Consider the following 13,964-nt stretch of genomic DNA (forward strand, 5'->3'; position numbering starts at 1 on the left):
TAATACAACCTATTCGGTTTGGGTAGTATGACTTATTATGGACTATTATAGACTATAGACTTTATTTACTTGACTTCATACTTTCATTTGGTGATGGTGTTTACTATTGGTGATGGCTGTTTGGTGAGTATGGAATGCATGATTTGTATACACTTTTGATACTTTTACATGTTTGTTTACATTCGACTTCATCGTTTTTTTTCAAAATTACCAATACTTAATTCTATTGTTTACAACGTGGTTTACAACCTTTTCTAGACTTTTCCGTTCTAGTGCCCGGAATATTAAAATATTTTTATACAATATGACACTAAATGATTTTATTATTATTGTTGTTGTTATTATTATTATTATGATTCATTGTTTTCTACTTTATATTTTCTTATTGATTTATACAGTCTACAGTACAGCACTATTAAAGCAACGACTGAAACAACTAATACTAATATGATGGCTGCTATTACATACATCATGTAATTTGTTTTGATTATTAATAGTGGTACAGTGGTATCCACTTTCAGTTTTAATAAATTTTCCGCTAGATTATTGAGTTCCTCGTGGTGTATACTAAAATTTAACTGCTTGAGCGTCCAATTTCCTATCAAACTTAGATGTTTATTATTTACGCTTATTACTTTCCTCGTTGGAATCGCCAATTCTCCAAAAATTAGGTTATCAAATGAACTGTATTCAATGAAGTACGAACAATTATTCCCAAAATTTACCTTCGTCGATGTAACTTCGTGATGTTTTCCTAGTTTAGTTACATATCCTTCTACCAATGATGAATATAATACTCCAGCATGAGTATATTTGTATACTACCTTGCCTAGGTATTTCTCCGTTTGTTGTTCGCAACCACTTAGTGATCCATTGAAAACAATGTTGTTCAAGCACTTAGCTGCATCATCTAATGATATCTGTTCGCAAAAATACAAGAAACTCTTGAATTCACATTTTGATCGATCTAACGTATGATACATTCCATTAGCTAAGTATACCACTTCCGGTAACTTGTAATATGTTCGAAAATTGTTCATTAGGTAACCCATTGAAATTACATTAAACATCTTTGATACAGTATTTTCATAAACAATAGGCGTTTTTAGTAATAAGTCGATGTTGTTTTCATTATAGTTGTATTTCATTAAGTAAATCGATGACACTCGATAAAACATTCCTATGTCGAAACGATAAATTGAATGCTTCAAAATATCATGACTAGTTATAAATTTGTTCACATCTAAATTCGATAAAATATGATAGGATAATTGGTTGCTAAGTATGTCGTTAAATATTTTATTAACTCTCTCTCTAGCTAAATGAGAAAATAGATTGGTTAAAATTTTCCTTTGAGCTTGCTGCAAGTAGCAATACATCTCTTGCAGTTTACTCCTTACATTCTGAAGAACATGATGCACCTTTACTACCACACCATGCATTATAGATATTTCCTCATTATGTGATATTTTTAACTTGTGAATTTCTTCAGCTAACACGTTTTCATGTTCAGACAGTTTCTGAATCGATGTTGACAATTGCTGCGTGTGTATTAGGTTATAGGCTGACAAACCTATAGACCCAAATCCTAATAACATAGACCAAATTGAACGTTTAGTTCTTGTTGACTCCATACATTTAGAACTGCCGTTTATAAACACAAATTGACATGGTATTGAATTTATTATATTAATTCTAAATTGTCTTTCCCTTTCTGCGTACTCTTCTAAAATATCGTATGACTCACTACACACTTTGTGCATAGGCACAGCTTCGTGAAAGTTTACATGTAATCTGACAGTTGTATAAACCATATTTGACGCATGGACCGCCAACGAATCTTGCGTTAGAGATATTCCTACGTCCTTCATAGTTAATTGATGATGGTCGTCTGACTTTCCAAAATGAACCATAACTATCAACTTTATAAAGATGACCAACATTGTTGATTCCATTTTATACTGATTCCTTTTCAGTCTCGAATAAAAGTCTGTAATTAGTAAAACCTAATATTAATTTTTTCTTGTTGCTATTCATTTATTTATTTATTTGTGTTTTAACCTACTGTTAACAATTTATTTATTCCTATGTATTTTATATTTTATTTTATTTTCTAGGTGTCAACTGATTTTAATTTTAATTTAATTGCACATTCCATACATTTATTTATTTACTCAAAACTCTAATAACTACAATTCAAAAAGTGTCTATCGATTCGGGAAATTTCCTGATGGAGATTAGCATTTCCTCCAATCTCGGGTTTAGGGTTTGGTTGAGAAAGTGCCCCCTTTCTGACACTTCATCGGTAGACCCAATTTGTACCATAGTTACATTAGACCCTATGTTAAATATTTCCAAAATTTTTTTTTCACCAAATTTAAATTTATTCTTCGCCATCCGATGTTTGATCTATATCACCAAACTTTTCACCATTTTTACTCTCTACAAACAATTTTAATCGTCTTAAGTCTATAGTGTCACTTTTCTTTTCACCCTTTTTAGTTTCATACTGCACTTTGTATGAGTTATTATTAATTTTGTCCACAATTACCCCTTTTGTATTGTAACGGTTTCCGAAGCATGCCGGCAAACCTGCTCTTGGCATTTCTCTAATTAAAACTTTTTGACCGATCTCAAAACTTGGTTGGTCAAATTTTTTCTCTATTTGCTTCTTCTGAGATCTAAATTTTCTCTGCAAATTTTTATACGCCAATTGTCGTGCCTCTTTTATGCTCTGAAGTCTCACCTCATTGTCGACGAACTCGCAAGGAATGTCTAGGTCCTGCTCAAGAAACGTTCTCGGTTCGACTCCATGCAATAGATTGTACGGCAAAGAACCAGTACCATCATGCACTTGCGTATTAATAGTAAATATCAAACTCGGTAGTATCTCATCCCAGTTTGAAAAATCTTTGTCAATGTAATGCTTCATTACTTGTTGTAATGAGCCAATGGCCCTTTCTGCGCTTCCTATCGAATAATGGGCACTTGTATTCGCAAAATGCAATTGCATTCCAAATTTTTCTGACATTTCCTCCAAGATTTTGCTGCGGTGAGATGACAACCTATCCAGATGGAGCTGAGAAGGGACCCCATGTTTCGTAATAAGATCTTCGTATATTACTTGAGCAACGATCTCTGCCGTTACTGCGGGTACCGCTCTAGCGATAACAAATCTAGTAGCATTATCTACAAATACTAGAACATACTTATTTCTGTTATTACGAGACAACTTAAAAGGACCAACCTCATCCATTACAACTGACTGGAATGGAGCATAAGAGGGATACGTCTGCGCGTCAAATGGTACTCTCCCTGTTTTCCTTTTCTGTATTTGACAGCTTATACATTCACCTATTTTCTCCATAAAAAATTTCTTCATATTTGGAAAATATATTAACTTTAGTGCACGTCTGTAACACTTCGTGTAAGAGAAATGTCCACCACCATACACCGAACAATGTAGGTTCTTAAATACCTGTTCTCTTAATGTATAAGGGATACATAACAATAACTTTGTACCGCCTGCCATTCGTTGTGTTCTGTATAGCCTGTTGTCTTTCACCGCATACCATCGAGCTTGTTTTTCGGCTTTTACGTCTGCATCTTCTGTATGTTCAATTTCGTGCATTATCGGACCGAAAAATGAATCTTTTCGCTGTAACTCGCCAACATCAATATCCTTGTCAAAAGTCAAATTGACTTGTAAATCTTCGGAATTCACTTTCAACGTTTCTAACTCAATATCATCCACTGTTGGTTCAATGTCGGTGTTCCTGGACAAAATATCACTAGGATTCTTTTCTCCAGGACAATGCACCGGTGTGTACTTATACTGGGCTAAATCTAAACTCCATCTCACCAGTTTCGGAGCTAACTTCGGCGATGTTTGTAAATACTTTAACGCCTTACAGTCGGTATATAGTTCGAATTCTTTATTGAACAAGTAATAATTGAATGCTCTTAAAGAACTTATCACTGCCAATATTTCTAACTCCACTATATGTCTGGTCTTTTCTTGTGGACGTAACACGCGACTGTAGTACGCTACTGGTGTCCATTCACCATTAGCCTGTTTCTGCATCAAGACGCCACCAATCGAACTAGTCGATGCGTCAGTGTAAACTCTCGTGTCCAAATCTTCCCGAAACGGGGCTAATAATGGTGCATTCATTAACGCCGATTTCAATTGTTCAAAAGCCTGCTGATGTGATTCATTCCATTCAAACTTGTGACCCTTTTTCAAAATTGGTTGAAACGTTGACGTGATTTTGGCATAGTCCTTACAAAATGTTCTAACGTAATTCGTTAGTCCAAGAAAAGATTTTAATTGCTTAATATTATTCGGGGCCTTACACGCTTTAATTGCCTTATTATCTTCGGGCTAACCTCATATCCTGCGTCACGGACAATGTGTCCGAGAGCCAAAATTTTCCTTTCTATGAACTGACACTTCTCTACTGACAGTTTGAGACCGTAATGCCTCAACCTTTTAAAAACTGATTGCAGTACGTCTACCATTTTCTCCTGATCATTAGTATAAAGAAATACATCATCCATATAATAGGAAACTGACCATGGATTTACGTTTGCCAGGGTCATTGCCATTATTTTTGTATATATTGCGGGCGCCTGAAGATAACCCATTGGAAGAACTCGATAAGAATAGGCTCCTACGCCTGGTATGTTGAATGCAGTATACTCTCGTGACTCCTTAGAAATAGGCACTTGATGATAAGCCGATTTCACGTCCAAAATGCTAAAGTATTTATGTCCTCCCATTCAAGTTAAAATTTGATGGATCGGAGGCAGCGCAATGCTATGCAGCTTCTCACATTTGTTCAAAAATCTACAGTCGAGAACTGCCCGAATACCTCCTGATGGCTTTTGTATGAACAACATAGGAGAGTTATAAGCACTAGCACTTTCTTCTATTATGCCCTGTCTTAACAAAATGTTGATTTGTTCCTTCACTTTATCTCTTAGCGCGATGGGAATGGGATATTGGTGTCTTCTAAACGGTACTTTCGTTTTCAACTCGATGTGGTGCTGGAAATGTTTAACCTGACCTAATTCATCATCTTGCCATGCAAAAACATCCGCAAAATTATAACATAAGCTCTCAATTCGCTCCTTAATTTCAGGTTTCGTCTCTGTTCCAAATTTCAATCGAGATTTGTCAAAATTCTTACGTGATCTTAAAATACCGTCTATATCCTCATTCGATAATCCTTCATTCTTCAATTGGTCTTCATCTACACATTCCTCAGCTTGTCCTAATGTTACATTTGGCCTTAATAAAATTGATCTATTGGATGGATTAATGATTTCAATCTTATTATTCTCAGCCGATAAAAGTGCACGCGGGATCAATACATTGTATTGGGTTTCTATCTTTCTGTCTGGCTCTAACAAGTATTCCCTATTATTCCAAGAACTAACTAAATTAACTTCCACAGTAGTCTTAGTCCTAGGTAACAACCGTACCTTATGACCTAGTACCCATCTTGGTCTAATACAATGTTTTATACCAATAGCTGCATTATCGGATACAGTCACAGATTCCTGTTCTTCCCTTTTCCTAAACCTTGGCTTTCCAAATCTCTGCAATGTCAATTTATTCAGACCGTAATTTATTTGGCAATTCTGGCTTTGTAGAAAATCATTCCCGATCAAAATTTGATACGGAAAATCCTTCACTACACGAAATTCCAAATGAAACGTCTGTCCAGCCATTTTAAATCTTACAACAGCGATCTTATTCACCACTAACACATTCTGTGTTATTCCACGAATACGTGTTGGTCTAGGAATTACCTTTGCGCTAGGTGGAACTAGCTTTTCATTCACTATTGATATTTGCGAACCTGTATCGATCAATGCTTTATGACTTCTCCCGTCGACTTCTATCGGAACGTACAACATGTTATTTTCGGTTAATGTAGAGGCTACTATTTCTCTAATTTTCGATTTACCTCCTGTAAATGCGCCTTTGTCATTTACAGTATTACTCAGTTTAAATTATTTGCACTCGTAGCCTGATAGTACGTTGTGCCATTAATTTGGTTTGGTACAACTGGTACGTATTGTACTTGACCGTTCACTTGACTATGATTCTGGCACCATGATGGACCATTAGAACCGTTAGCACAACAACTATTCCTTCGTGGTTGCCAAAAATTCGTCCTTCTTCCACCTCGGTTACCACGCCAATTATTATTCCTAAATCCTCTTCTGTTATTGTATTCATTAGGACCTCTATTTCTATTATAGCTATTATTATCCCGATTCCAATTCCTATTTCCGTTGTTTCTATAAAAATTTCGTCCTCCATTGCGAAAATTCCTGTTTCCTCTAAAATTACTACTATTCTTCTGTTGCTTCGAATCTCTATCGCTTTTATCCTCTCTATTATTCCGGTCCTGAAACTTAGTCGCTAATGTTAACTGTAGTTTTTCTATCTTTTTCTCTAACTCACCCAACTGAGTGATACTTGGTGGTTCCTGCTTAATTTTAACATCTTCCCTATTCCTAATCTCCTTCTTCAATAGTAATTTATCTTCTTCAACATCACTATCCTCATCTTCTACTTGTTCTCGCATTTTCTTAAGAAGGTCTTTGACTGTAACTTTTCCATTCTCTCTTTTGACACGTCTCTCCACTTTACACTTATTCTTTTCGACTTTCTGGAGATCTTCCACAAATTTGTCTATCGTCGAATACGAGTTAGTTCCTACTTTTTCCATAAAGTATGGCTGAAGGCCACCTACTATTATTCCTATCTTCTTTTTATCGTCCATGCTAGCATCTAATCTTTCGCATAATACTAACATGTCGTACACATAATTTATAATGGGTTCATCCTCAAGATGCAACCTCTCTCTTATTCTTTCTTCTACATCTAATGTCACGTTCGTTCGTGTAAATTCCTCTATAATACTTTTCTGTAATTGTTTGTAACCAATATCGCTAACATTTCTTCTCTTCAAAAATACTTTCATCCACTGCCTACCATTTCCTTTAAACACGCTTGGTAACAGTTCCTTTCTTTTGTCCTCACTCACGCCTGCCATTTGACACGCGTCGTCAAACTCGTCGAAAAATCCAACTATATCATTATCTACCTTTAAATCAAATTTCGGGAGTTTGTTTACGTCTGAATAGAACATTACACCTGTCGCCATCTTATTTTCTTTTGAACTACTTGAATGCTTATCACCTATTACACTACTTTCGAACGGAAAGATAGATTCAAAATCTTCTGAGTACGATTTTGCTACAGGACTTGACGGACACTTTCTTACTTTTTCTTACTCGTGGTAGCAATATTAAATAAGCTTCCGACTTGTACTCCTCTTGCGGCTCTTTGTGCTCTCGTACGAATACTTTCGTTACTCATTTACTTACTAATTACTTTAATTATTTATTCATATAAAACGTATACTTCGAGCTACTTTAACTAATTGGTCGGGAGGGTCGGATAAATTATATTCTTATTGCAAAACCTTAAAATCACATTACATAAACTAACACCTTATAACTAAATACCTTAAACTAATTCGAGAAAATACGTTCAAAATCCTTAATGTTACACTTCATCGTAGAAATGGTGGGAAGGGTGGGTTTTTATTTACTAATAAAACGTAATATCCTATCATTTCAAAAATGGGTGGGTCGGGAGGGACTTAATTATTTTACTATTCGCTGAGATCGCTACTGATTGGCCTATTACCAAAACCAGCAATTTCCACCATGACAACCCAGCCACTCAGTGCCTAGTTTGGGGATGCAATTTTGAGTGCAACTGGATGCCTTCCACTCACCATCTAGAATGAGTGGGATAAATCTAATATTCATATGCGAGAGGATCTCTTAATGGGAATAAATACAAATAAGAATACGTTAACTTCATTAAATTGATATCACTATATTTCTCATAATTAAGATTTTACTGTAAGATTTCGTGATGCTTTTAATAACGGATATTAGGAACGATTTGCCAGACGAGTATTGCAATGGTCGAGTATTGAGCCTTTGAGCCCTGAGTAGGTGTAACACATACCTGATGACTCTGGTGTTGCTCCAACGACGACCTGGTGTCGAACCTAGCTCCTCTATGATGATACTCCTGATTGCTGGACTGCGAGGACGAGCATTGAGGTATGAAATCCTCTCAATAGCTTATCTGGACGTGACGTTCTACGTTGTTCAAATAATGTAGTTTACGATGAATTTCCTTTCGCTGTCATCTGGCTGTCTGGCGATTTTTAACTCAGTTCTCCAAGGACTCGATCTCCGAACTCTATCGAATTGGTCTTCCAAGCACTGACCCGATCTCCAAAGACTGATCGAATTGGTCTTCCAGGACTGATCTCCAAGAGCCGATCTGGAACCTCTCTCATCCTCTGGTTTTGTTGAGCTTGGTCCAACCTCCATCGTCTGCTTGTCGTCTGCTTGTCGTCTGCTTGTCGGCACGTGCGACCCCTTTTCACATGGAAAACAAATTCCTTCCATGTGTCAAGACTCAAAAACTGCCACTCTCGACACACTCTGATTTCTCGATTCTAAGCAATTTCCGCATATCCGTGATTTCGTGAAATTTGTGAAATCTTACAGATTCTCTTTGTACAATGCATAGAATCTGGCTAATGCGAGAATAGACGCATTGTCTACATTTCCTTCCTACATTGCCAGACTCTCAATGAAGACATTCTTATTAACATTTATTTACAACAGAATGCTGACACTGGAATTAACAACATTGTGCAGCTTGCATTATATTTCATACATAACATTCAATCACCTTAACCTTAATATACGATTCTTGTAACGTAAACATTAAAATAAAATTGAAAATATACAAAATAATTAACTCGAAAAACGAGTGTTGTCACAATATGTAAATAAAACCCATCCCAAAGTTTGGAGCCCTTAAAAGTAGGAGTATGATAACTCACCGCCCCCCCAGAAGTTGGTCCTGGATCCGCCCCTGGTCCACACTACAGACCAGTGTGCGAATTAACGGATATTTTACAGTGGGATAAAAAAAACTTTGAGAACTTAAAATTTATGGGAAACTAATAATTTACAGAAGAAAAGAACTTCCTAAATTTTCTCTAAATTATTTCAGGTTAAGTAGAAAGATAAATATTATTTGCATAGTTTCTTTAATTATATATTAGTTTCCCTAGTCGGGATGTGTAGCGGAAAAATTCGATGTTTGAAATAAATTAATTTATTGTGGCTTTTGTTGACGTAGAGTGTATATGAGTTTTACGTGTTTAATTTTATTATAAATAGGATATAATGATATAAGGGTCAGGAAAATGGCCACTTATCAGTGAACCCTTTTTTGAATAAACTAAATAGCTTCCACACGTTGCGAGACAACAGCTGGTTCCTTCTTCAGTGGAAGAAAACAATGATGTATATGAAGAGTACGCGTTAAGAACAGTGAAGGTCACATTTTCAATATGCTCAAAAAATATTTTCTCCACACCAAAAGATACAAAATGATTGGTGAAAACAGGTCGTAGTCTCAGCACCATTATACATTTTGGTGCTGAGAAAGAATTTTCTGAGTATTTTAAAACGTGCCCTTCATAGTCCTTCCTGCGTACTTTTCATATGGAAGGGAACAAAATGGTAAAGACAGTATCAACGTTTGGTAACTATTAAGTTGATGCAAGGGAAGATTCACTCATTTTTCTATGTTGTTTCTATATTAATGCTAATAAGTTACGTGTCTAGAAGTATTTATTTCCATTCGTTATGTTGGAAACAGCAAAACAATTGTACAATAAATACCTCTATTCAATGAGTGAAGTTCACAAAAAAAAAGGTTAGGGAATATGTTTTGTGTAAATTTTATTTTAATTATTTTTAAAAAATAAAAATGAGAATACTTCAATCTGAAAATGTTTTTATTATATACTCTTTGTTTTAGCCTAAATACTGCATCTCTGAAACACGTTAAATGTTCGACCGCCCTCTTGGATCCGCCATAGATAGAAGTGCGGCAAAACTACTTCCACCAGTGACATTTTGAAAAAAAAAACATCCGGTGTATCTGATGTCATTTTCTCCTACTTTCATCAGAAAAACATAACTTGAATCCAAAATGGTGGAGAAGCATGTAGCGTGCGCCAGAGATGCAGTACATGGCCCTATTCAAATCTGATATGGTGACATATCCATCTGGTGTTGAATCTGTAAAAATTATATGGTCACATCTGGTTTACCGATGTGGGTGGCATCTCCCACTCTGATCTTCCCCATACCCACATTGTCATTTTAGCTCCCATGGTTAACCGATGTAGCTCTATATGATCCCAGATCTACAACATGCCCTTCAAAAGAACATATCCGCACTCAGATTTGAATAAAAAATTTTATATTTAATCATTTAGTGTGAAAAGAAAAAGGCTGAGCTCGTACGTTTCGCAATTGTGAATAGAAGCTGGGCGATCAGAAATATCGCCTATTCTATGTTCCTTGTGAAAAGTACTGGGCGATTCAAATACATTTGAATAGCTCCGTTTTTTTTACAAGGAACATATAGAGCTACATCGGTTAACCATGGGAGCTAGAACGACGATGGGTATGGAGGAGATATGGGTGGTTCAACATAGATTCCACATCGGTCAACCAGGGAGCTAGAACGACGAAGTGGGTATAGGGAAGGTCTAGATGGGTCGACATGGATCCCACATAGATCCACATCGATCAACTATGGGAGCTAGAACGAATATGTGGATTCATGGAAGATCTGGGTGGTTCAACATAGATCAAGCAGGGAGCTTGGACGGCGATGTGGGTATGGGGCAGATCTAGATGTGCCGACATTGATCCCCGATTATGTTGATATAAGGCAGGTCTAGATGGGGCGACATGGATTAATGTGGGCCCAATATTGATCTGGAAGAATACACATGGGACCCACATAGATCAATATCGACGTCGATGTCGATCGACATAGATTCACCGATCTTGACCAATGTCGGCAAAATGTTTGCCATTCTGCATCGATCCACATCGACACCGACATCCATCCCACAAAAAAATCCCATGTTGATCGACATCGGCCCATCAATTGTGCTACTGGGGTAGTTTTTGGTTGCGTCTTAAGCAAATCGTCAAAGAAATCTTTCCATCTATTTAGGATGCTATTCGTGTCAGTGAGAACTGTACCGTAAGATTACTTTAATATATTAGCACGAGGTTAGTAGCCTTTCTTAAATTCGCTGATCCCCTTATACATGTCCGGGATGTTTTTATTTTTACTCATCTTCAAGTTCTTTAATTTTAGCTTTCAAAAAAATCGCGTTTCTTTGTTCTAAAAGTTTTGGAAATGTCCCGCCTGTTTTCTGCGAAATTTTGTATAGTTATTTCATTCGGATTTTGTAGCCAGTGTAATTTTGCCTTTTTCTCTTCTCTGCTAGTTTAATGAATTCCTGGCCGAACCATGGCTTGTTCCTACGTATTACCGAGTGTCCCAATTTTTCTTTTGCTGAAATTTTAATGCTATCTCTAATTTCAATCCAGGTATCCTCAACACTAGTGCACTCCGAATCTTCTAAAGCCGAGAATCTAATCGAAACTTCAATCTGGTATTCCTCTCTTACCTGGCTCTCTTCTAATTTCTTTAAATTGAATCTCTCTGTTTTCGAGCAACGAATATCACCTTTAATCAACCATAATATCTCTCGTATTATCGCTGCTACCAGGTAGTGATCAGTGTCACAATCAGCCCCTCTAAACGACCGGACATCAATTATGCTAGATTGCCTTCTTCTATCTACTAAAACGTGATCAATTTGATAATGTGTTTTTCCATCTGGTGATGGCCAAGTGTATTTATTAACGAAGCGATGTGGGAATTTTGTACTCTTTACGATTAGGTTTTTGTTGCAAAGTTCACGAGTCAAACACTGTTGTCATTACTTTCCTTATGCAGACTTTCGTTTCCTATAATCGGTTTGAAAATATCCTTTTGTCCTACCTTCGCATTGAAACCCGCTAATGGAATTTTCATATGATATCGCGGGAGTTGGTCAAATATCCGTTCTACTTCTTCGTAGATACAGTTTTTTATATCGTCATCCTTAACTTCAGTTGGGGCATGTACATTTAAAACAACAATATCGCACCACTCTTCCTTAAGAGTAATAACAAAAAGTCTGTCAGTAACAAATTCAACCCGTTTAACTGCTGGTAATATTCGTTTCTGAACGAAAAACCCTGTTACTAATTGTTGATTTTTATTTCCTTCCCTGTAAAAGAACGTAAAATTTCCAGAATTCACAGATCCATTTCCTTCCCACCTAACTTTCTGAACTCCTACTAGGTCCATCCTGTATTTATCTAACTCACTCGTAACGGATTTTAACGCGCCGGCCTTATAAAAACTTGTAATATTCCATGCTCCAAATCTTATGTCCATTTTCTTTTGCTGAGGTCGTGCCAGGCTATCAGTCCTTGTCCGATGCTTTTGTGAATATTTCTGAACAAGTTTTTTTTTATTTTTTTTAAAGGATGAGGTTGTTAGCCTTACTCAAACCTCGAAGCTGGAGGACTGCTCCTAGTCGGTTGTCCGCGATTGTTATTCAGTTTATTCGCAGCTAACCTGTATATCTAGAGGCCTTCTCCTCGATCCGCAGCCTGAGGACACGCCATGCCGTGGTGACAGGAACCCACGTTACACGGACAATTACAGATTATCTATCTAATATCAACATATATTCTATATATTCTTTCTTCTTCTGAACAACAGATTGTGCACTTTTAAGTTGCATCTTTGCCCAAAATAGCTACAAGAAAAATGTATGTAATTCACAAATATACAATATCGTTGTATGATCTGAATTGGCATGTCATGAAATCAGGGAATACAGACGAGAAAAGTTTCAGGCTGTGTGATTTCAGTGATGTCCTTAAGAAAATCATTCAAAGTATGACTAACCGGTTTTCAAAACACGAAAACCTTTACCACGAATCGGTGTGTTTCGATCCACGGCGGATTTCTGATTTAAAACAAAATCTACTCTCAAATGCAATCAACAAAATCTGGGAGCTCCAACATAGATAAAGGGAAACCAATCGAAGACATAAAATTTATGCAGAGGTCTGGTCCAAGACATAGCGAAGAGATGTTCTGAGTTAATATGATATTCAATATAAATGAAATCTTTGAGTTTTACGTCCCACGATTAGGCTAAAGGAGACGGTAATGATGAGTGATGAATGAAATGATGGAATGAAGAAAGTGGAAGGAAACGGGAAAACCCCGAGAAAACCCACGCACACGGTGTTGCTCCACATCAAAGTACACTTGGCGGGGTCTGGGATCGAAGCCGGAACCCCAAGCACCACAGGTGAACGCTCTACCACTGAGCCACCGCGGGCCCATCATATTCAATATTTAAGTAGTGAGTATGAAGAAGAAACATGGTGAGACGATAATGAACCAGCGATGTAGGAAACCAACTTAAATAATGCTTGGAAGTCTTGCTTCACATGTGTGTTCAAAATTATATATGAATATCGCATGTATGCCTTATGCTGTACATAGCTCTTCAAAGTGTACAAGTTCTTCCCTACGATCTCTCTAACAGAAGTAAAAGAAGTTGTAAACGTGCGTTTTCCAAACTCAATATTATTAAATGAAGATTAAGGGCGAACCTCGGCCAAGACAACTCTGAATCGCTTATGTTAATGCAATATGAAAGGGATATACTTAAAAAAGTGAATAAAGATGTCATAATTAATAATCTCTGTCATGATAATGCTGAATTGAAAAGATTTTCGATATAAGGTAAGAATGTCCCTGCTCTTGATAAATGCCCACCATGCGTTTTTGTAAAAAAAAAGAAAAAAAACACCTATTGAGCCTCCATGGCGGCTACAAGTAGGCAAGCTACCATGCAATAGCGGCTACAAGTTGGAATGTCATCATGCAGCTGCGG

Source organism: Thermobia domestica, chromosome 7 (genome assembly GCF_964235325.1).
Source record: "Thermobia domestica chromosome 7, izTheDome1.hap1.1, whole genome shotgun sequence".
Classification (NCBI taxonomy): Eukaryota; Metazoa; Arthropoda; class Insecta; order Zygentoma; family Lepismatidae; genus Thermobia; species Thermobia domestica.